At 40.6% G+C, this 25,603-nt stretch overlaps 1 protein-coding gene across 2 annotated transcripts in view; it reads left to right on the top strand.

Moving 5' to 3' along the window:
• Positions 1 to 25,603, top strand: part of CLNK (cytokine dependent hematopoietic cell linker) — a 245,145-nt gene that overhangs the window by 39,953 nt on the left and 179,589 nt on the right. The window contains exon 1 of one of the 2 annotated variants that reach the window (XM_017871967.1): positions 10,614 to 10,811. The exons of the other annotated variant lie outside the window; for it this stretch is intronic. The gene's annotated coding sequence lies outside the window, so the exon portion shown is untranslated. Of the gene's footprint in view, positions 1 to 10,613; positions 10,812 to 25,603 lie in introns of those variants that run through there. 2 annotated transcript variants of the gene reach the window in all.

Consider the following 25,603-nt stretch of genomic DNA (forward strand, 5'->3'; position numbering starts at 1 on the left):
TCACAGCTTTAATCTCCTTCCTTTTATTCATTTTTTATTTTTAGTTGACAAATAATAATTGTCAATTAAATAATAAATTGAGAAATAATAAGTTTCAATTAAATAATTGTCCATATATTTAAGGGGTATAATGTAAGGTTATGGCACACGTATACATTGTGGAATGATTAAATCATGCAAATTAACAAATCCATCAACTCACACACTTATCCTTTCTTTGTGATGGAAACGTTTAGAATGTATTCTGGTAGCAATTTTGAAACATACATTACTCTTAGCTATAGCTCTCATGCTTACTAGAACTGACTCCTTCTGTCTAACTGAAACTTTGTATCCTGTGATCCTATCTCCCCTTTCCCAGTCTACTCCTCCATCCCTGCCAGGCCTCTGGCAATCACCATCCACTCTCTACTTCCGTGAGTTCATTGCAGGATTATTCACAGTAGGCAAGATATGGAAATAACCTAACTGCTCATCAACAGATAAATGGATAAATGGAACACTATTTAGCGTTGGAAAAGAACATTCTGTCTTTGTAACAACATGGGTGAAGCTAGAGAACATCATGCTAAGTGAAATAAGCCAGGCACAGAAGGACAAATGCTGCATGATCTCCTTCTTTTTCAATGGAAATCATGCCCACTCTGAGAAATGACGGTAGTATACCACCATAACGTAATACAGTCATGAATCACTAAATGACTCAGGAAGTTCTAAGAAATGCATCGTTAGTTGATTTCATAGTTGTGCAAACATTGTAGAGTGTACTTACACAAACCTAGGAAAGAATAGCCTCCTACAACAGCTAGATTATATGGTATTGTTTATTGTTCCTAGGCTGCAAACCTGTGCAGCATGTTACTGCACTGGATATGGTAGGAAATTACAACGTAATAGTATTTGTGTATCTAAACTTATCCAACATGAGAAAGGTTCGGTAAAATTATGGTGTTATAAGCTTGTAGGACCTTCGTTGTGTATACAGTCCATCATTGACCAAAACATCCTTATGCAGTGCATGACTATACTTGCACAGTTCCTGGGTGTAAACAGATGCCCAGCCACTGTGAGTGCCCTTGTTCCTTACCTTCAGGCTCAAGGTGTCTAAAGGCGTGAATGGTAAGCAGAAGGCCCACACTTCGTCCCACCTGGTAGGATGGACGTTAAATAGAATTTGGGAATCTGGTAGGAATCAGCAAAAGAGGCAGTATATTTGCCTGTACTTATGTCATTGGTGCTTCTGCTGCTGAAAAGACTGACGTGGCAATTGTAGGATCCTCGGGGATGATTTAGGGACAGGGCCTAGGAATGGTTCCCTCGCCTTTACCACCACCAATAACAAACGCTGAAGAAGCTGGTACACCATCTCCAGAAGATACGACAGTCTTTTTGTTGAAAAGCCTAGAATATTTGACTGCACTATCTCAAGTGCTATTTAAACAAATTATAGCTGCTATTCATAGGATTTCTGGCCACTGGAGCTGCAAAATGGTTTCAAACTGCGATCTCCTCACTCTGCAGCACATGGTTACGGTCCATATGCATCCCTAAGAAATCTCAGATCCTTAATTTGAGATAGCATTTATTAAAAACAATGGTTTCACTGAGGATTAAAAGGGACAGGGAACTAAAAATGTGTACTCTTTAGGCACAAATGTTGTTTTTCTGTAGGAATTTTCAAAACACTGATGCATCAGAGTCATAAACATATGGCTCTGTATCAGGCACTTAGGGCTGCTGGAACAAGTGCCACCAACTGGGTGGTTTACAACAACAGAAGTGAGTCCTCTCAGGGTTCTGGAGGCCAGAGTCCTAAATCAAGGTGTGGACAGGGCCGTGCTCCCTCTGAAGCATCTAGGGGAGGATCCTTCCTTGCCCCTTTCAGCTTCTGGCAGCCCTAGGCATTCCTTGGCTTGTGGCCACATACCTCCAATATCTGCCTCTGTCTTCCCATGACTGTCTTCTCCCTGCGTGTCTCTGTTTCTTCAAATGAAGTTCTCTTTTCTGTGCAGCTCTCCTCTTTTTTTAAGGGTGCCAGTTATCTTGGCTAAGGACTACCCAAGTGACTTCATCTTAACTTGATTACATCTGCAAAGACCCTTTTCCCAAATAAGGTCACACTCTAATGTAAGTAGGAGTTAGGACTCCCAACTCACTCCTTTGGGAGAGGCAATGCAACCCAGAACAGGCTCCAAAACCAAAATATCACTGAGCAAATACAGTCTGTAATTATAACCTACTTTGCTCCTGAGTCTTTCCTCCCATCAGCAACATCAGAATCACTTCACATTGCTTTTACACCTACGAATCCCTTTTACATCCATTGTTACCAGGCTCCTTATACCAGGCTCAGGGATAACCAAATAAAACAGCTATCTTGCAAGTCCGGCTGGTTCCCAAATGGCACAGAATCAGTGCTCCTTCCCCAGCTGAAGTGTGTTACATACACACTAACCAGTCTATCGTGAAAATTATGTCCCCAGATTGATCCGCATACATGCTCAATCCACATAAGATAGTCTCTCAATACAGGAGCCATACCTTGATCTAAGACTTAGTATGGACCCATTTGGCTTAATGGTCAAATTATATGGCATAAATTGGGAAGTCTGTTTAACCCTTTCTTTTCCTCTTTTCCATCTGCTAATCTACAATGCTGAGCGAGTGCTCTTGCAGATGCTGGGAGGAGAGCATGAACAATGCAGATAAATCCCAAGCCCCATCGAAGTTTTATCATTCCTTTATTAATATTCACTGAGCACATTTCAAGTGAGACAAAACCCCACCCTCGCGTAGCATGCATTTTGAAAAGGTTTCCTTGTTTTCTCATTATTGTGCCTTAGAATTATTTCCTCCACATTTTGCATTTGTATAATCTCCTTCTTAGGGTCTCAGTCTGTCATAAAATATATTGAGAATTTTCCATGTGTGGATCTGGTCATTAGGGGGCCATGCCGCTACTCAAAACCCCAGTCTCAGAGTGTTCGCGTTCAAGGAGACCATGAAGCTGTGCAAAGAGGTCCAGGCTTAGAACCTGAGTCACGGGATCACTAACCACTGCCTGTGAATGCAGCCCTCACTTTCAACTTTGCTATATCTCTGTTAAAATACTGGCAAGGGCAAGTGATCTGAGGGTTAAAGATCTGAGCTTGTCCTTGCCCAGTAGTTTACGAGCTGTAGGATCCAGGCAAGGCTTGGAACTTAACCTCTTTGTATCTCAAAAAATAATGCTGAGGAGTTCGTACATTTAGACTAAACTTCAAATGAAGGAAAACAAAGTACAGGAAAATGTTGGAAAAGTGTCAGTTACTCTATTTATACCAGCTATTATTATTTCTACTTGCCTTAAAGAGAGGAAAGTAATTCTGGTCCATTTCTCATTTTTTCTAGAAAAGAAAAGAAAAAAAAAAATTCACAAAGAGAGAGGCAGGGAGAGAGAATGAGAAAGTTGAAAAGTCCTGTCCCAGTAAAAAAGTCAAAGATCTAATTTTATTTTAAGTGTTGAAATTGGCTTTATTTCTCTTATCTTCTATTCTAGGAATCTGCTTGTCCCACCCATAGATTGACAATCACGTGTACTAACACGAAACTCATCAAGAGGTTCCCCGGCGGTGTTTCGTGCTATTTTCTTTCTTTCTTAATCTGATTCTTGCTTCAAGACCTAAATTCAACCAATCCGAGGACAGATGGTGCGGGGCCCTTTGTCCTGCCAATTTGGAGACCCTCGCAACAATTTAGCCCCTGCACAGAGAGGGAATAATTTTGCCAGCATGGTTTAAAAATACTACAGTGTTTTTAACCTTGGGGAAAAGTATTTGGCAAATAACCCAAAGCAGATTTTTTTGTTGCTGTTATAGATAATGTCACACTCCCAGCCAGATTTGTCTAAACAAGGCTCTGCTCAAGATAAATTGCTAGCAATGGATGCCATTTACATGTAGAATTAAGAAACATAGCTATGCTGAGCTGGAAAAAGATTTGGAACTTAGGTCTTTGTCTTGATTCTTCCCCTACTCACCTTGGTGACCAGTCACTTCACCTAGTTAGGACTCCACCGTCTCATTTGCAAATGTGAGGTTGAGACTGTCATCATTTCAGTTCAACTATTGCTGGGTGATACAAGGTGGGTCCTTAGTATTGCAATGAATTCCAAGATGAGAAATGACTGTGGCCACCCTCAAGGAGTTTATAATTTATTAATATATATTATACCCCCATATTATATATATTATGTATACCCCAATACACATTAATACATACACATATGTATACCCTAATACCTATTAATACGTATTATACCCACAAAGCTAATTCTTCCCTTGGAACTTCTCATGTGTTTCCTCTACTTGGAAATCTCTCCCCTCCAGAGTTTCACTTGGCTGGGTCTTTCTCATCACTTAGACTTCAGCTCAAACGTCACCTCTGCAGAGATGCAGACTCAGACCTCCATATATAAAGTTCCCACCCCACACTCTTCATTCCGTTATCCTGTTTCATTCTTGTGTTGCCCTGCACTTTCTCTTACGTGTTTGTTTATTACTGGCATTTCACCAGGTATAGTAGCCTGTGCCTCTACCTGCTCCCATGGCCTCAGTAGGACAGAGCTACCAATGTTCTGAGAGCCTTTATGGTGCTTAAAGAGGACTCATGGAGACAGTGGGGCATGAATGCATCTCTCACCAGTGTTGTGAGAACTTGGTGAATCTGAGACTGGTATGGTCAAAGGTATAACAGCAATAATGATACCAACACAATCATTATGGTAATGATTAAATTATGCATTTGTGCAAAGTGCCTAGCACAATTACAGCATATATTGAGGTCTTAATTAATGTTAGCCTCATGAGGTCCTTCTGGGGAAAAGTAGTGTGAACTCAGCAATGAATTTGTAATTAATGGATATTTATTAATTAATAAACTTCTATTATTTTTTAAAGAAGAACTGGGAGAGGTAAAAGAAACCAAGGTAGAGATTTTCAAAAAGAGCTCTTTCTACATTCACGTACAACCTCTGCTTCTGTGGTTTCCAAAGAACTTAGATATGAATGCAACAAAAGGAGGCTAGGAAATAAATACAAAGTCAGAAACCACGTTATCCTTAAACTGCCCCTTCGTCTCTGACCAATGAGCTCTTATACTGAGCCCTGGATTTACTCATGTTGGGTTCTTCTGTCCTATGGGATGCTTTAGTCAGGGTGGTTGGGCCAGGAAGCAGAGCCTTGCTGGAGAGAGAAAAGTAGGAACTCCCGCACCCCAACATAGTTCCCAGACTTGACCAGATGTGTTTGAATGACAACTGTGTTTATTTGCTGAGGTGCTGACCAGGGAGTTATTTCTTAGCAGCCATGAACATTGTCTAACTCATGCCATAGACCGTGGCAGTTTAAATTCAGCACGTCTGAAATCCAGCAGAGGACATGACTTCAGCTCACATGGAGATTCTCCTTTCAAAAGTTTTAGCACGTTGTGAAAAAGAAATCAGAGCTAATTGGGGGGAGGCTCATAGCATGTGTCCTGAAGGAGACAGGCTGTGAGATGAGAAGGGAACAGCAATTAGTGTGAGCTGAGCTCCTCTCAAGGGCCTGGATTCAAACTGCCTGAGGCACCAATGTAAACAGGTGCTAAACTGTAATAAATCAGAGATGCTGGCACTAATTAACACAGGTTTCCACTCACATAATTTATAAAAAAAAAAAAAAAAAAAAAAAGCATGGGTTTTGATCCATTACAGGAGATAGCACTCTGAACTAGGAATTTTAAAACAAACAACACACCCTTCTTCAATGTGTTCAGTAGTTCTCTTTTGTGTTTTGAGGGCGTATGTTTGAGTAAGTTGCAAGGTGCTATCCCAGGCCTTGATACCAGCCTGAGACCAGCTGCCTGATGGGAGCCTGAACTTGGCAGTCATTACCAGCTGAAAGAATGAAACCAAACATTGAATGGTGTCAGGGTGCTTCCCCAAAACCAGGGACTTCTTTCTTCATTTTAATTTGTCTTGTTGGAAACGTTTCAAAAAAGGACAGGGTATAGTGGCTCACACCTGTAACCCCAGCACTTTGGGAGGCCTCAGTGGGAGGATTGCTTGAGACCAGGAGTTTGAGACCAGTCTAGTCAACATAGGGAGATCCCATCTCTACAAAACTAAAGGAAGTTAGCCTGGTGCAGTGTTGTGTGCCTGTAGTCCCAACTACTCAGGAGGCTGATGCAGGAGAATCACTTGAGCCTAGGAGTTCAAGGCTGCAGTGACCTATGATAACATCACTGCACTCCAGTCTGGGTGACGGAGTAAGACCTTGTCGCCCCCGAAAAAAAAAAAAAAAAAAGAAAGAAATAAAGAAAGGGAAAGAAAACTTAGATAGCAAAAACAGCGAGAAAATGGAAAGGTTAGGTAAGGTTTTGCCATCTTTTATTTTTCCCCCAGCACATTGCCTCAATTTTAGAAAGAGGAAGTGAATTAAGAATCAAATCTGTTTCTGCACAAAATGTTTATTCATAAGAAATCTGTTTCTCAGGGGGAAACTGGGTGATAGGTACTACATGGGACCTTTCTGTACTTTCTTTTTTTTCTTGTGAGTCTATAATTGTTTCAAAATTAAAAGGTTAAAATAATAAAATGATATTTAAAACATAGATAAAAATGTCGGTTTCTTCTCATGTGCACTAAATGCATAGCCGAAGCTTAAAAAATTTTTCAGCATCTTCAGTTTGAATAGATTTCAGGTTGTTCACAGATGTGTTATGCCCATATATTCTTACCTGCTTGTATTTGCAAGAGAATTTTATCATTTCATGCATTAACAATGCCAGGAGGTTAGTAGTACTATACCTCTTTTTAAAGGGGAAACAGGGGAGAATCAGTCAGGTTATAAAACTCATCTACATTTGTCCAATTAGTGTAACTGGGTGGGATTTGACCTAAGCCAGGGTAACTCCAAAACCTGACAGCCTTGCAAATTAGCCTCCCAGCAGGCCATGCAAGAGCCAGGAAAAGCTCTTTCCCAGTCATCCAGGCACCATGGTCCTCCTTGAAGATGACTGACCTTTAAAGTCCTGTTTGGGTTTTTTTCCCCTTGTTTGTTTGTTTGTTTGTTTGTTTCTCCCTGTATTTCTTCCACATGATCTACCCAAGAGTTTCATGCTTGAGTAGATTATCCAGAAAGTGAAAACTTGACAGAATCACTAGGTCAAGCACTGACTCAGAAATATCCCATTTGACCACAGATTCAGCTCTACACACATTGCACATCCCCTATTAAATCACTTATCCACAACTGAGTATTTCTGGTGGTTCCATGCTATGCTTTAGTGGCACTGTGAGACAGGCCCAACAAAAGCCAAGGGGGCTCATGCTAATTATAGCCAGGCACACAGTAGCCCGTTGCAGGAGGTAAGCAATTTTATCCTAAGAGCCACTCCTCCAAGTAAGTATTATCATCCTCAAGTTACATAAGGTGCCCAGAACGGTCAAATTCCTTACCCAGATCTAGGCAGCCACTGTGTGATACATCTGGATAACTGTAACCTGGTTGGCAAAACCCAAACTTCTCTAGATTTATACTTCTTATTATGACTCAGGGTCCATGAACCCAATAAACTATGCAAGAGGGAAATGGGGGATGAGAGGCAAGAACTCGTGAAGCAATGAAAACAAAATTAATTATCACCCAAAGAGAAGGTGAACGCAAGGGAGTCCCTCTAACTGTGGAATGTGGGACAGGCAGCAAGAACGTGCAGACTGGAACTTGCAGCTGGCCTGAGACTGAGACTCTCTTACTGCTTTTGTGTCACGCTCTTCCTTGCTCCCCCTCCATTCCAGCCACCTTTCGCTATATAGGCTCCTCCAGTGAGCTATGCTGTTTTTCCCACCCAGGCATCCAGATTGACAATGTCTTTGGCCTTGAATGTGCTCCCGGACACCTCCTTTACTCCTTTCCTTCTCCCCTCCCTCCTCTTCCCTTTGCTGCTTCCTTCTTTCTTAGAAGATTTCTTTTGTTTCTTCTTTCCTTCCTTCTCTCCTCTTCCCTCCCCTTTTTTCTCCACTTCTGGTCTAGCAAATCTCTCCTTATTATCAACACGTCAGCTCTCCTGGCACCTCCCCAGAGGAAATCTGGTCTGAATTCACAGGTTAGAACACATGTGCCTCTTATTTGTTTCACAGCCCTCTTTGTTCCTATCTCTGAATACCTCACCTTGATGGTTGATTTCTTGTCCAATACCTCTCTATTCTATTAGATTCAAAACTCCATGAAGGTAGGGACAAGTTTTGCTTTTTTTTTCACCTCTACATCCCCACAACTTGCCCAGTGCCTGACAGTAGTAGGTAGTGGATGTGAATATCTATTTGTTAAATCAATACGTGTCTGATCAGACACTATTCACTGCATTTACCACAAATTGTAGTTATATATATATCTGAAGTCCATTCATTTATTTTTACCTCTTCTAGGCTATAAACTCCATCAAAGGATTAGGTATGTCTCTTACCTAGTTGTATTTTTCAGCACCTAATAGAGCTCCTGATGCATGGTACATATTCAACAGATAATAAATTAATGAATGATATTCCAAGAAAAAAAGCTATAAATACCACCTACACTGTTATCAACTTTCTCATTAGACCAAACTGTCTTCAATTCTTCCTTGGTAAAAAGCAGGAATATTCATATCATTAGACTTGGGTTTTTATTGCAGTCTGGCCACCAATTGGATGTGAACATGGATTTTAGATTATTTGCCAATAAATACCACAATAATTCACTTTTCTTCATTCACCCCTTGAATAATCTTCTCCCACATTCGCTCTGAACTTGGCCATGTGACTTGCTTTGGCCAATGGGACCATGGCAACTAGGATGCAAGCAAAGGCCTGGAAAAGGCTGGTGGCTGGGGCTTCCCCTCTCCCACTGCCCTTGGAGCCCCAAACTCACCATGTAAATGGGCCAAGCTGGCCTGTTAGATATGCAGAGGAGAACAGAGGCACCTGGCTGACGTGATTGTCAACCAACACATGTATGAATGTGATAATCGTAGATCATCCAACAGCCTCAACCACTAGCACAGACCAGATGATCAGATCTTGTTATGGGTCAAATACGTCCCTGCTAAAATTCATTTGTTAAAGTCCTAACCCCTCAATACCTCAGAAAGCCTTCTGACTTGGAGACAGGGTCTTTAAAGAGGTAATAAAGTTAAAATTGGGTAATTAGGGTGAGCCAGCATTCACTGTGACTGCTGTCCTGCTAAGAAGGGAAAATTTGGACACAAACACAGGGAGAATGCCACGTAAACACAAAAACAAGGATACAAAGACACCCACAAGCCAGGGTTAAAGGCCTGGAACAGATCCTCTCCTCATGGCCCACAGGAGGATCCAAACTGGTCGACACCTTGATCTCAGACTTCCAGAGGCCAGACTATTAGACAACACAATTCAATCTTCTGTTTTGTTTGTCACTCAGGGCTCAGTCCTTTGTTATGAAAACCCTAACAATTAATACAGGTGCAGACCAAAAGAAGTGAGCAAGTGACGCACACAATTATGAACTAAATAAAGTGGTTACTGCTTTAAGCTCCTAATGCAGCAAAAGCTAATTAATAAAGTGGTTAAACTACTTAAGTGTCCCTAGTCTTCAGTTTTCACAATTACAAAATGGGATTTAAAATATGTTCCTTACACGGTTATTAGTAAGATTAGGGAAGATAATGCTTGCAAGTTGCTTAGCAATGTAACTGACTCATAATTAGCATTCAAAGAGTGCTTATTTTCGTGTTTTCCTTGGGGTGTCTGTTAAGTCAAAACCAGAGTTATTTACCCAAGAAAATACAAACTTTTACCTTTGAATTTACTGTAAATAACATTGGAGTTTGTTATGGAATTCAACATTAATTTATATAAAACTAGAATGTCACATCCCCAGAATGGTAAACAGGCACTCGGCTAGATCAGCTTAAATGGACCAAGATTAAGGCAGAAAGAAAATATATTAAACAGCTAATATGTGCCTAAACATTGTTGCATGCCTTTATTTACAATATTTTGTTTATTTATTAAAATATTTCTAAAATATAAATGTTACTATCCTTCCATCACAACTGAGGAAATATCATTTCCTCAATGAAGGAAATATCCTCAATTATCCCTCATTTTTTTAAAAAGTCTCTAAAAAACAAATATTATTATCACTCAAACTACTTGAGAAATAAACTTCAAAGTGTCCAAGATCCCATAGCTAATAATTAACACAGCAAGAATAAGAGGCAGGCATTTATCCTTTAGTTCCCAGGTTCTCTCCACAACACCTGGTCCTTGTGTCTGGGGGGAGGTCTCAGGAAGCCATTGCAAAATTAAGCTACAAGACAGATAATGTCCACTATGCATGTAAAGTAAGACTCACAAAATAAGACTCACAAAACCCACCTTCCATGCTTGAGTGTTGCCCAGCAGTTCCTTTTATTGTGTTCTGGTAACTATGAAGTGCCACATAAGGACACTGTGTGTCTTTAAACACACCCTTTGGGTTGGAAGATTTCAGACTCTGAAAGTTTCACGTATTGCACTCCAGCCTAAGAAGAGGAAGTCCTGCCAGCCCTCAGGTCAGACCTCTCAGGTCTGTGGCTGCATTTCACAGGAAACCAAGCCTAAAACATACCTATCAGGAGGTTTTCAGCTGAGGGGTACTGCTTAGCATTGAGAAGAATTCAACCCACCGCCTTACTGATTTCCAGCACCCCAAGGTCTCTGTGCTACCGCCCCTCCTCACAAGAGACGGACACCTCAGCCCAGATCCCTTGGTGCTCTCCACGCTGTTCAGGTAAACTCATTAGGCCATCTCTTCTGAGTGATCATCTCATGGTCATGTCCTTGTCATAAATGATCATTAGGAAAGACCTGAGCAGCAAGGAAAAATGTGTTTCTAACGTGGAAGTCAGGGCCTTCTATATAGCATCAAGGGGCAAGAAGAAAGCCCTTAACTCAATTGTTAAAGATCCTTTCATTCTTTTGGGAGAAGGAATCAGGATACCTACCCACAGAAAATTAAAAGACTAAATGTTTTCAATCTTCTTTTCCTGGAGCTTGGACTCCCTGACTGTTTGCAACTGAAATCCAAAGACCAGGCCCCATGGTTGGCTTTCCTGGCTGACTTTCATTAAGTAAGCCCCCTAGAAAGAAAGCCTCCATTCAAAGTAGGTCATTCAAAGTAGAAGTTAACTCCTGGAGCCCTGTGGAAATATATTTTTAACATTTCCTAAAGTAATACGATTTTCTTTCTGCTTTGGTGTAGAGGAGACTTAGACTTTGGAATCAAGCAGACATCCTTCCACTCACAAAAGTAAGGAGCTCAAAAGTGAGGTTAAAGTTGGGGTTAAATTCTTACCTTGAAAAGTGCCAGGAGTCATCTCTACTGGGTTTTTCTTGGATAAAGCAAACAAACTGCAGTGAGACAGAAAAGAAAATAACTATCATCAAAATATGGATACTTTGATTTTAAAAGGTGTTGATATGTCTGAACTTTTTATCAATACTGTTTTTATTACTTTACACCAGTCTTACTTATTTGACTTCTCTGTTGTGAGTATTACTTGTCTATTACTTACCTACCTGGCTGTTTCTCTGGCTGTCTCTCTTTGTCTATACTGTGGCACAGCTCCTCAATAGTGTTGTTCTTTGGATTTCCAGGGGCTTCCCAAACCACCAGGAATAATCATTTCAAATATCAAGAAGACAATGGTAGACCTGGTTAATTGAAGGCCTACAGGAGAAATGACAGAGCTTCAGAAATCCTGAGAAGCTTAAGATACAATATGCCCTAGAGAAGTAGGAATGGCAACCGGCATTTACTTACCTTCAGCTCCTGCTGGTCTGGAGAGTTGGCTATTACTTTCCCTGGTTTACAGGTGAAGAACTTGAGCTCTCAAAGTAATATGTGCAAGGTTGTTCAGTCACTAATATCAGTAACAGAATTCAAAAGGAAACTGATTTTCCTGACTAACTGATCAGAATGGTGAACAGTGTTGGTTTGCAGTTTCACAGAGCTCATCTCTAAACTCACTCCTGTGTAGTCTCTGACACCAACCATCTAAATGGTAGTATTTCTTTCCTATTCCCAACAAGCCCTCTCAGATGTTTCTATAGGTCAGACCATTTGAAAACCAATGCTTATAATCTTCTGTACCATCTGGCCAGCTCTGGCCTGAACACCAGGGGATTCTGTTTCTTGATCACTTTGCCACAAGTCAGGTGCTGTCTTAGAAAGTTCGTAGGATTTGATGTCTGACCAAAATGGTGAGGATCCTGACTCTGCCATTTGGATAAGGGATGTGGCTTCATATCTGACCCTCAATTCCTGCCTCTTTTTAATAGAGTAAGATCTCATAAGACTTGTATTGACAATTATTTAGCCTCAATAATATAATATTTATATTACATGAAATATGGTGCATTCTTAACACTTAGCAGGTATTCAATAAGTGTTGGCTTCTTTCTCCACTGCTTTCCTTTCTTCACTCCAAATCAGCTCTGATTTTATTCATAAAATATGACCACAATCATTACGGAATTGATTAATACACATAAGTTTACAAATATTGTATTTTAATAATCTCATTAGAAAGTGGTAATATTCCACAGTTGCACAGCCTTATGTAATCTAGGCCTTTGAATACATAGTTTCTTCCTGAATGATCTTAACCACTTAATGACATAGGCAGAGCACATATTAGTGCATTTAAAAGGTGAAACTGGGGCTTAGAAAAGATGAGGAAGGACAACTTGGTGAAATGGAAGGAAACAGGGCTTTGATATCGTCAAAAATGGATGTGAATCTGGTGTGTGACTTCACTGTTTGTCTTTAGGTAAGTAGCTTAATCTCTCTGATCTTTGGTGTGTGACTTCACTGTTTGTCTTTAGGTAAGTAGCTTAATCTCTCTGATCTTCAGTTAGCTGTTGTTGGTGTTGTGTAATTTGAAACTGGGTGGAAGAATACATTTTGTGTGTTGCTTCTAGAGTGAGAGCAAATGTGCACACAGTGTCTGACACAGAAGAGACAGCCAGGAACTGGCTAAATGGTCACATGAAGAGTAGTAGAGGGCGATCTAGAAGCATCCTTTTTTGAATCCTCGTACATGAAGCAGTTATATCCACTATCATAAGCTACTGCCAACATCTGCCAAGACTTGAGTTCTGCAGAGTTCTTCCAGACTGTACCTACCCTTCCAGCATGACAAAGAGACATAAAATGTTCAAAGGGGCTAAATTATTAACCAGAGAGATAAGTACCTGAATTTAAATTATATTTATGATTTTTTAACAAATTAAACCAAACATTCACCGATGTTACCAATAAAACTGAGAAGCATCAGGTTAGATATAAGCAGTAAAAATAACGCCTTTCCCCCTCCCCTGCCACCCTCACCACAAACACACAAACAGAATTGTGGAATAGAGCTATCATAGGACCACTTTTTGTGTTTATTATTTATTTTTTGTTACTCTTGTGGGCAGAATACGTGGGAATCATTATTGTGATTATTCTGCTTAATTCTAATCATGTCTTCGAAAGAGCAAGAACTTACAGGTTACCACAGAAGTGCTGCTGATAGACAAAAAACGCTCATCATTTATCACTTTTTTAGTAGGTGTCCTTAATTCTTAACAAAAGTGGATTCTGAAGTTCAGGCAGGCTCCATTTCATGCAATGAATAGGAGGATATGCCAGAAATGAGACCCAGGTCCACCTGAGCCCCAAGCTCCTGCTCTTGGCATGGTGCTCCATCAGTGCCCTGCTGATGTGCCCAGGTTCATGATCAGGGCATCCATCACTGTCTTCCAAACTAGCCAACAGCATTTAAGGAACTCCCAGATACACCACAAGCATTAGCAAAATATGTATTTTAGTTGTTTCTTTTAAATTTCATTGGTGATACTAATTGAAACACTGCTTCCTATACACTTATACATGAGAATCAAAATCCTATTTTGGTAGTGTTTAAATGGTATTATGGTTTGTCATGTGAACTAAGATAAGCCAAAAGGTCTACATGCAACATGAAAAATTAATATCCATGTGTTTGGGTGATAATCTTTAACTATGGTAGGTTCTGTGTTCAATTTTGTGTAAGATAAAGATGAGGGCTGACTAATAGCCTAGGCCCAAACTCTGAGAGGGCTGAATTTTTGTGGAGGGCCCAAGAACCACATTTCACCATCAGTTTTGAAGACCCAGAAAGCTAATTGAATCCAAGGCACACAGAGTTGATGGAGCTCAGGAGGTCAGTCCACTCTGGTACTCTGGCCAATCCATCCATCTTTGGTGATTTTGTTCAAGTGTGCTCAAATTATAAGTTCAGATGACTAGCATATTCCCTCCCAGGAGACAAATGTACACCGGAAACTAAATTGCTATTGGGCAGTAGCTTGGTGAGCACAAAGTCAGAACTGTGTAATTTCAATAGCTGCATTTGCTGAGCTATGGGAGGTCTGATGCCTTGACAGGCACCTGCAAAGTCAGTCTGCCCCATGGCTACCTGCAGATGTTTATACATCAGGACATCCTCACTCATGGGCAAGTCTAGGTATCTCCCGATCAGTTTTATCTGTCTGGGCACTTTACACAGGACACCTCCACACTGTCTGCATCCCAAACTCCTACTTCTGCTACATGCTGTTTTCACTACACCACGCCATCCATTCATTGAGACGTGGATATCATGGGTTTGAATCAGTTACTTCCTAGCAATACAGTTTTAGGCAAGTTACTTAACTCCTCAGAACCTCTGTTTATCCTTTATAAAATGGAATGAAAATATCTACTGCTCGAATTTGTGGTGAGAAATGAGATTCAGTACATAAAAATGCATATCATGGTGTCTAGCAATTATTAAATACAAAGTAAATGGTAGTGGCTATTATCATCATTGTTAGCATTATTATTATGAGTTTATTTTACATTTAAACAAACCTTCCTTAGATTCTTGGCCTTTTGTCCCTTTTTAAGATATTTGACCTGAAGAAGTTCTACTTTAAGGTGATTTCTGCAGAAAACTAATTTCAGCATATCCTTATTTATTTTTTATCATTCATCTATCAAAGTCTTGGGTGTCTTACAATTCCTTAAATGTACTAATCCTCTGGAAATATTAAGATTTAATGAAAAATGATAGAAATTCTTTTGGAATACCTTCCTAGTCAATTTCAAATCCTCAGAGTTTTTCACAGCACTGATACATAGAAATTACTCAGTAATTATCTGAGGAACTATTCTTGCACAGCAGTTTATACTTTACAGAGTGCTTTCACTTTCATCATCGCATTTGGTCTTCAGAATGATCCTATGAGCAAAGAAGGATGAGCACTCATAGCTTCATCTTTCAGATTACAGAAACTGAGACTCAAGTTGTAGAATTCACTGTATAATTCAGCATACCTAGGCTGAAAGACTTGTCTCCCATCTTGCTAGATAAGTGATCCTGAATAAAAGAAGAGAAAAAGAGAGAGTTAATTATGCAAAGGGAAGTTTAATTCAGGGGTTAGGTTCTAAATGTACTTGAAGTTACAGATGAAATGATGATCTCATCTGGATCCACACTGTGCATTTGTTCACTGGACAGGCTTGGCTCAGGAGAAGTCTCTTGCACAGAATGACATGATTGTTCAATGTTGAAAAATCTAGGTCATTTGGATTGTTGCTGTATAACAGAAACCAAATTGAACAAAATACCCTACATATGGTTCTGGTAAGCAGTAAATGGTATTATTATTATTATTATTATTATTATTACTATTTGTATTAGTCCATTTTCACACTGCTGTAAAGAACGTCTCTGAGATTGAGTAATTTATGACTGAAAGAGGTTTAATTGACTCACATTTCCATATGGCTGGGGAAGCCCCAGGAAACGTACAATCCTGGCAGAAGGGGAAGCAGGCACCTTCTTCACAAGACAGCAAGAGAGAGAAGAGTGAGCAAGACCATGGAAAACTCCCTTATAAAACCATCAGATCTCATGAGAATTCACTCACTATCATGAGAACATCATAGGGGGAAACAACTCCCATGATCCAATCACCTCCTCCCTCCCTCGGCACCTAGGATTACAAATCGAGATGAGATTTAGGTGAGGACAGAAAGCTAAACCGTATTACTACTACTATAAGTTGTATTACTCTTTTCCAGTCTTGTTTAGACTACCTAGGCTTTTGTGTTTCTCCTTTGGATTTTAAATTTCCCTCAAAAATTTTTCAGGCTCTCCTGATCATGAAACAGCTCCTCAGAAAATCACCAGCATACACCAGGTGCTTAATAAATGACAGTTGAAAAAAATTAGAGTGCTTTTGCCATTGGCCTTTAGATGTTCATGGCAATGGTGGGGTTTACTGGATCTATCTTTACCCCTATCTTCACCGCAGGGCCAGCCTGTAAATTGTGGTAAATATATAGCAATTCCTAAATCTTAGTTTATTTTCTTATACTTTTTGTCCTCTGAAGTTTGCCTTCAGCACCATCTCAATGCATCAATCAATCAATGGAGAAATAATCACAGTTGGGTATGTTCTGATTTAATCCAGGCCTAGAAGTGCCTACCCCTAATCAGTGTGGTTCTGCTATCATTTATGAAAGTCAAAAAAAAGAAAAGGGGGTGAGACAGAGGTAAACTTAATAATAATAGAATAAAATATCTGTTAGGATTTTGGCAAACTTGGAGACTATTTTTCTACAGTCTTGTTTTATGTGAACAGTAAAAATCATTTTAATAATAAGAGCAGAGAGAAGGAAGATCCAAAGAAAAGAGAAGGAGGAGGAGAAGGAAGAAAAATGAAGGATAGAGGCAGGAAAGGAACATGAGAAAGCTAAATGAACAAGAGAAAGGATAAAGGATCTACTCACCACAAAATGAAATAAAAGGAGAGAAAGAATCTTACCACTAAAGGAAGGAAACCCTTTCTGCAGAATCAGGCAGCTGAAGAGAAAAAAGGAAATGGTTTTGAAAACAAAACTCAACAGGAATAATAAATTCAGAAACTATAGATTGCATCAGTTCATTAAGAGTGTTTTCAAAATCATTTAAAATAAAAAATGAACGCGCAGTCACATTGCCTTGAGATACTTAAGGGAAGTTACTCATTACCAAGACAGTTGCAAAATCTTATAAAAATATGCCATATGTAATAGCAGAAAAACTAGGAAAGCACTCTCTCCTACCCCTCGGAAAAAAAAAAAAAAAGAAATCTATAATAACAATCCATTTGACTTCACATGCCTCCACTCAATGGAAATCCAATAAAATTAAATGTTATATTTAATTAAATTGAGCTGATTGACCTGACTGGGGTATAGAATTAGAAATCCAATCAGCATATATTTTCCTCTAAGTATGAACATCTCTAAAATGTAACTTTCTCATTTTTGATATGAAAATTAAAGAAATATATATAACTCTGAATTGTAACCAAATTAGTATCATCTGTATCTGAGAAATCTTGATTTTGACATGTTTACTCAAAGCTCCTACATGTGTGTGCAAACACACACACACACTTCTGGCTCTCTTCTCCAAATATACACACGTTGCTCCCTTTCTCAATTCCAAAAATCATTAACCATTTTGGATATGTGTGATGTGGTTCCGCAGAAAAAGTCAGATGTGTATTGTGTGGGTTTGATACTCTTTTCCTTTTTTCCTGTTTTAATGAGAAAAAAAGCCTTAAGCCTTAATATAGACCTTACTGTTGATCCTTGACCCAGTTTTAACTGCACAGCTACCTCCTACCTTCCTGATTCATTCAAAGCTTTTCTTTAGCCATTCACAGTTTGCTTTTGGTCATTTCCTATATCCAGAAGGTATGCTGTGGATATTACTAGAGTGATGTTTCCTAAGCTTTAAAATAAACAGAGGCCAGTATTTTTATAAGAATTATCTTCTAGGAATAAGTAACGAATGTTGGGGAGCAAAACAATTTCTTTACCCTAAAAGCATTTTTTTCTTCATGAAATATTAATTTTGGATCAGGTGAAACGCAGCAGCAATATTTATGGTAAATGTCTCTTTGCAAGCTCAGTTTGGTAGTACTGGTTAATTCCCAGTGGATAACAAGAGTTCTCAAGGATAACAAGGAAAAGCGATTTGTTGCGTTACATGTTTCCAATTGTTTAAACTGCTTGTGATACCATAAGGGTATTAATTATTTTTGGATTAAGACACACGTGAAAAATCCAGCCTATTTATAAAACAAGCCTCTGCTTCTTAAAACATTCACTCAGACCCCAGGTGGGTTCTGAGCTCAGAAGCAGACATCCTGGTTTTAATGCCCAAATCGAATGTATGTTCTTCGGAAATCTTATGGACACTTTCATCTGCAGAATGCTGTTTTCTTTATTCCAGTTTTCTAAAATATAGGTGTGATTCTTTAACCCTCAAATCCATTATCTTTTTTTCATGCTTTAAGTTCTGGGATACATGTGCAGAGCCTGCAGGCTTGTTACATAGGTATACATGTGCCATGGTGGTTTGCTACACCCATTAACTCATCATCTAAGTTTTAAGCCCCGCATGCTTTGTCCTAATTAGGTATTTGTCCTAATGCTCTCCCTCCCCTTGCCCCAAACCCCCCAACAGTCCCCAGTGTGTGATGTTCCCCTCCCTGTGTCCATGTATTCTCATGGACATGAACATGGATAAAGCTGGAGGCCATCCTTCTTAGCAAACTAACACAGGAACAGAAAACTAAACACCACATGTTCTCACTCATAAGTGGGAGTTGAACAATGAAATCAAATCCATTATCTTTAGAAAACATTTTCAAACCACAAATTACTTAATGAGCTAATCAAATATAATCATTGAGACCATTTGCTCCAAAGTCATGGGGTTGTTTGGTCCAAACAGATGGTTGAGGCAGGGGTCTCTCTACTCAGGATGTGAGCCACCCTGTGCACCTCTCTTTGACATGGTCCCCTTTATACCTGGAGGAGGTTAGTGTGAGCCCCATAGGGAGACAACACACACTGTTTCTCAAACTGGGGTTCATTTTGGATCCCCAAAGAGTTCCAGGTCAGGGTTTATAAATTATATGGGAACTGTATTAATGAAATGAAAGCACAGAGTTCCAACCCAAAGTAAATTCATTATGAGCATATTCTGGCTCTTTTGCCTAGGCTTTAGGCCCTGGTATACACTCGGGCAATTTTATTACCCATGTTAACGTTTGCAATTAGATTTGCATTGGCATCTAGCACTTAGAACAGTGGTGTTTTTTCTTGTTGGAGAAATAAACTGGCATCATTAAAACAGGCAGCCTCTCCTTGTGGACTCCCAGAGGACCCTGGGCTCCTTTGTACCTCCACACTGCTCCACCCAACATGGCTCCTTCTGCCTGGTCCCTCCCTGACAGTGAGTCCCTGAAGGTAGGGTGTGGTCTCCTCTTGAGACCTTCAGAGCTTCTTTCAGCTTCCCCACAGCAGAGTTGACTCTGGACCTATTAATATCCCCATGCCAAGTGCCCTGCTGTGACTCCGGGTTCCACAGGCAGAACTGACAGATGACACCTCAGTGTCACTTCTCTTTGCCCGAGAGAACTATGCATGGGCTTTATTTCTGTGACTAACCAGGAATAGAAACTGAAATAATTCCTATAGAAAGTGAATGCACAAACACCATGAGATGTGCTCCATTTCTGGGGCATTCCAGCTTCTCAAGGTCTCCGAATCAAGGCAAGAAGATGTTGTATACTCTTTGATCTGGGTCAGATCTTGAAGTAAGACTCCTTGGAGAAAGACCTGCAAGACTGACACTCCACAGCCCACAAGTCCTGCTTCCCCTTCCATTATCATAGCCCATGTGGGAGTTGCGGTTACTTCTTTTATTATTATTATTATACTTTAAGTTCTAGGGTACATGTGCACAACGTGCAGGTTTGTTACATATGTATACATGTGCCAGATTGGTTTGCTGCACCCATCAACTCGTCATTTACACTAGGTATTTCTCCTAATACTGTCCTACTGCCAGCCCTCCGAACCCCTAACAGGCCCCAGTATGTAATGTTCCCCACCCTGTGTCCATGTGTTCTCATTGTTCAACTACCACCTATGAGTGAGAACATGCAGTGTTTGGTTTTCTGTCCTTGTGATAGTTTGTGATAGAGAATGATGGTTTCCAGCTTCATCCATGTCCCTGCAAAGGACATGAACTCATCCTTTTTATGGCTGCATAGTATTCCATGGTGTACATGTACCATAGTTTCTTAATCCAGTCTACCATTGATGGACATCTGTCCTATTCAACATAGTGTTGGAAGTTCTATCCAGGGCAATCAGGCAAGAGAAAGGGAGTTGGGGATACTTCTAAGGGGAGTTGTGGCAAAGCTGGGTAAGAACCTGTTCCCCAGAAAGCTGCGTAGATACCTCCAGGACATATTTTTCCCTGTGTTCCCATAACACTTTATGCTCTATGCTCTCTAATTCCTAGGATCTGGAATGGGACTGGCACATAGTAAAACCTCATAAATGGTTGCAGATATGGTAGTAAACTCTACCCTGTACAATTGCAAGAGCCTGGACTTTACTTCTTCACTGCCTATAAATAAGACCTGAGAGGGAAATGGATGCTTGACATGATTAGAAACCTTTTCCATGATCAAATTGTTAAAATCTTTGGATGTGGTAGGTTTTTGTTAAACATTCCACTAAAAATTGACTCAGAAATAACTCTAAGTATATAGAGGATTATTTACAAGCAGTGCCAGTTCCTAAATGTCTGTTTAAGATGCCTCTGGAACAGCAAGGAGAATGAACATGTGATTATTTGGTGCTTTCCGTAAGAATGAGAAAAATCGGTGTGTTCAGTGACAAGCTGCCAGTGAGTGGTGCTGGCCAGATGGAGACGGGAATAGAATGACCCTCCTTTCTGCCTCCCTTCTGCCTCCCTGCCTGTTAAAATACCTGGGACATTTAGACAATGTCCATACCTGGGCTTTTCCCTAGAACAACTGAATAAAACTTTCTGGGACGTTATATTTTTTAAGGTTTCCAGGTAATTCCAAAGCATAAGCAGGTACGAGATTCTATGATTACATCAGTGGTTATTAGCAGATACTTACCTCAAGATGCTTACCTAAGCATCTTTCATTTCTAACTAAATCCAGTGCCACTTTAAGGCACTTAAAGTGATGTAAGGCATTTAATTACTATTCAAGTTCAGACTCATATTAATCACTATTTCCCCCATGTCTTAGATATGGTATTTTTTCATGTAATCCTCATAAGAGCCCTAAAGGTAGCTGTTGTGTTACCCCCATTTTACGGATAAGCACACGGAGGCTCAGAATGGTTAAACAGTTGTCCCAAAGCATAACTGCGAGAAACAAACTCACCTGTCCAAACCCAAAGAATGGACTCAGAGATCCGGAGAACAGCAAAAGTGAGACTTTTAATGGTGGTCTTACAAGATCCAGTGTCTGGCATGCACTCACACCCAGAACAGTTTCAACAAACCATTTATCCCATAATATGCAGGTCCCTCCCCCAGTTCCTCACAGGCTGAGTGCTATGGGGTCACAATCTTCCCTGACGTTGCCTATTGATTGTTAGGCAGGCGCTTTAGGTGGCTTTTTTAGGGTTGTCTTGCTGCATTTTGTCACAGCCCACAATGCATTGCAATCTTAGTTAGTTCAGCTGCTCTTTAAGTATTTGGCTTATGACCTAAGTAGCTGGGTAGGCTAATAAGAACAGACAGAGCAAGCTATTTTGCATACTAGTAAACCTTTATCTTAGACTAAACTTCTTTAGTTCGGGTGAGGGCAAGTAAGGTGGGGGCAAGCTGTTTCTTCTGTAGTTTGCTGACCTAAGCTGATTCAAGGCACTTTGTCTTGGAAATGGACCACGGTATACACTATTTCCTTTATAACTAAAACATGTTTGATTTGGTATGAAATGAGGGTCATAATACAGACCCTGTGAGGTTACTGAGGTCGGGAGATGGAGGATATATAACAAGTGATCTGTATTCACTCCCTTGTCTTTCAAAACGCACACATGAGGAAGGGAAGGGGCTTGTACTCTCTACAATATATTACCTTCAAAAAGCCAGTGGACATAAGACTCTTTCTGACTGACTCACCACATCCTTTACACAATGGCTAAGATCGGGTCAGAGTGTGGTGCTTTCAATACGTCAGCCATTCTGAGTAGAGCACAGCTGTTTACCCTGTAGAATGCCATCCCTTTCGTCTTGCTGATGATACTTTGTGGCCAACTCGGTCTCTGGTGAGGGTCGCTAAAACCTCAAATTCTGCTTTTTTTTTTTTTTTTTTTTTGAGATGGAGTTTCACCCTTGTTGCCCAGGTTGGAGTGCAGTGGTGCAATCTTGGCTCACTGCAGCCTCCGCCTCCCTGGCTCAAGCAATTCTCCTGCCTCTGTCTCCCGAGTAGCTGGGATTATAGGCGCCCACCATCACACCCGGCTCGGTTTTTGTATTTTTAGTAGAGACGGGTTTCACCATGTTGGCCAGGGTGGCCTCAAACTCCTGGCCTTAGGTGATCTACTGTCCTCAGCCTCCCAAAGTGCTGGGATTACAAGCATGAGCCACTGCATCTGGCCTCAAATTCTGCTTTTTAAAATGTCAGAAGAATTTGGGCTCTCTCTATAATATTTTTAAACTCTTCTTATACAATAAAGTGCTTGCATCTCTCAAAAGCTACTACTAGAATATTTTTAACTTTTATTCAAATTTTAAAATACAAGTCTAATAAGCACTGATATTACTGATCAAATAATATACATATAAGGCAAAAATTAAGGATTCCTGCCTGATCCCTCCCGTTTCCATCCCTGCTATCCTATGTGTTACAATTTGGCAGAATCCCCTGCAATTTGGCTCTGCACAGAGCTCTATTGGAGAAGACAATAAACTATAAGAAATGTAATGACATACTCTTAACTTTTGAAACCATTTTTGCCACCAAATATTGATGGATTGTAATTTTTTTAATGAAACTATTTCCATTTCTCTGAGCTGAAAAAGACCTATTTGGCCCAAGCTGCTCATTTTTCAGGTGAAGAAACAAAAGCCCAGAAAGCTCCAATGCCTTACTCAAAGCTGCACGGTGCATGGCAGGGTGGGGCTGGAAAGCAGCTTCCCTGGCCACCTTGCCAGACCTCTGATTTGAGGCAATAAGCCTTGCAGGGAACTGTCCTGCATCTGTTGTCCCCTTACTCTGTACACAAGAACTGGCCAAGATCCAGGCACACAGGGAGCCGTCCATAAAGATTGGTTTATTTTCTCCCATTTCAATGCTACTTAATGCATTCAGAAGAATGAAGTAGCTGTATAAGCAGCTATCATTAAGAGGTAGATACTTTTAAGGGATGGGGGATGGATTTGTCCTATGACTGTAATCAAGTAATTTAATCTCTGTAAGTATTAATATTCAAAAATTGGCAACAATATCCCCACATACCCAAATATAACATGACATGCTAAAGCACCTTGCAAACTCTGCTTTGTTATACAAGTAATTGCATATCCGTATTTCATAACATTTCATAGTTTGTAAGACATTTTCACATGCCTCAGTTTATTTCACACTTCAGACGTGATGTAAAAGAAATATATTGATACTACTATTTATAAACTAGGAGGGACCAAATATTCCTTCAAGGCCACACAGCTAGTTAATGACAGCACTGGAACTGAACAGAGGTCTCTCAACTTCCGGTCCAGGACCCTTCCAGTATTTGATGTACATTCTTTGCATGACACTGATGAAAGTTCAAGTCCTCTTTCCCACCGCCATGATGAAAATGACTTCCAAATGAGGCTAGGCACTCTACACACTGCCATAGTGGGCCATCAGTGAATGAAAGGCTAACAGCTGCCTCCCCTTTCCCTGCTGTCAATATTGACCTACAACATAAGACGAGGAGATGAGGCAAGGGGGTGAGGGCAGAGGAAAATACACAGGGTATCAGAGGTCATAGAGCTTAGTTGAAGTTCTTTAGTATGGGTTGCCAGTAAAGGTTGAAGATCACACAGTTTAATTTCAAATCCCATCCCTTAGTGTGCATGATCCTTGATCATCTCAATCCAAGGGACCTTCCCTCATTATTTTTCATGTACTACCAGCATCCCAGCTACCGACCCTTTTAGTTTCACCAAAATGTGCAAAGTCACTCTGGCACGATATGCATTGTAACATCTTCACACCTTTGCACATGAAGCTCCATTTGCTTGGATCACCTTCCTTAATTTTGAGCCCAAAAGACCTAGACTTACCTGGCAAGACAAAGCTCAGATATTGTCTCCTCTATGAAGATTACTCCGGCTGGCTCTCCAAGATAGAGTTAGGATTTGTTATGTTTTGTTTTACAATTAACTGTTTTTTGCAAAACATTTTAATAACAGGAGGATGTCATGAAGGGATGCAGAAACTGTACTATACTTAGTTTTAAAAGTGGCTGAAGGGCAGGGACTGTGTCTCACTGGGCACAATATTTGCACAAAGTAAATTTTCAGTAAATGGTAGTTTCCCAGATGGATGAATGAATGAATGGATAGGTGGATGGCAGAATATACTAAAAATGCCTAAGGCTCAGTGGGGTGCCATAGGCTGACAGGTTAGGAAATGGAAATTTCTGGGTCTCAGGACCTTGGCTCTTATTGCAGCTGGGTATTCTTAGTCACATAATTAAATCTTCCTGGGTCTCATTCACTAACTGTGAAACCCACTTTCTACCCTACTCCCCTCATTTGGGAGCCCAGGGAAGCTGATGGATATTAAACCATATTAATAGCTCCTCGCTCTTGGCTTCCTGTTGAGTTTGGCCAATGGGAAATGGCATCAGGAGATCCAGGGCAGAAGCAGCGTGAGGTGGGGATTTTCATTCCACCCACCACAGCTCCCTCCCTGCAGGAGGAAAGCCACAGCTCCTCTTCCCGCAACCCAGAAAGAGAGCCCTGTCTCTGTGTCCCAGTGCCTACCTGGTCCCCAAACCCCTCCAAGCCCAGGCATGTGACAGCCCCCTTTTATTACCACCCCCAGATACTTCACTGTCTTCTGTGGATTCCTTCTACCCTGCCAACACCTTTTAAATGGCCTCTTTATTAAGCTGTTCTCAAATTACCCAATTTGAGAGTGCCATCTGTTTCTTGCTGGAACCTCAGCTGATATCCTTTACACCTCCCAGGGCCTTTGAGTAGATTACATGAGGTCATTGATACGAAGCCCTTACTGAATACTCCCAGGGTCTCTGCTGCTAATTTATATGGTAAATAACATTAATAATCTTTCCTAGGTGGGTGAATACAAGGCTCAAATAAAATGCTGCATTCTCGCAAAGTGATATAGAACTGTAACTTTCAATAAATATTTTATGGTAAAGCCACACTTGGAAACGAAAAGCACCCCTTCTGCACACTCTGGCTCGGAGCAGAGCCAGCCGAGCCTGGCTGATGCGCCCTCGGTGCCCAGGGGGAGCACACAATTGCACGCCAGGGAAAACCAGGCTCAGTTTATCTTTGCTCAGCTCCCGGGGGCAGATGGGATGAATGCTGACAGAAAGAGGACAGCCTGTCAGAGAAAGAAATCCCCTCCCCCACTGCGTTCCAGAAA

The sequence above is a fragment of the Rhinopithecus bieti genome, unplaced genomic scaffold (genome assembly GCF_001698545.2).
Source record: "Rhinopithecus bieti isolate Rb0 unplaced genomic scaffold, ASM169854v2 scaffold_865, whole genome shotgun sequence".
NCBI classification, from domain to species: Eukaryota; Metazoa; Chordata; class Mammalia; order Primates; family Cercopithecidae; genus Rhinopithecus; species Rhinopithecus bieti.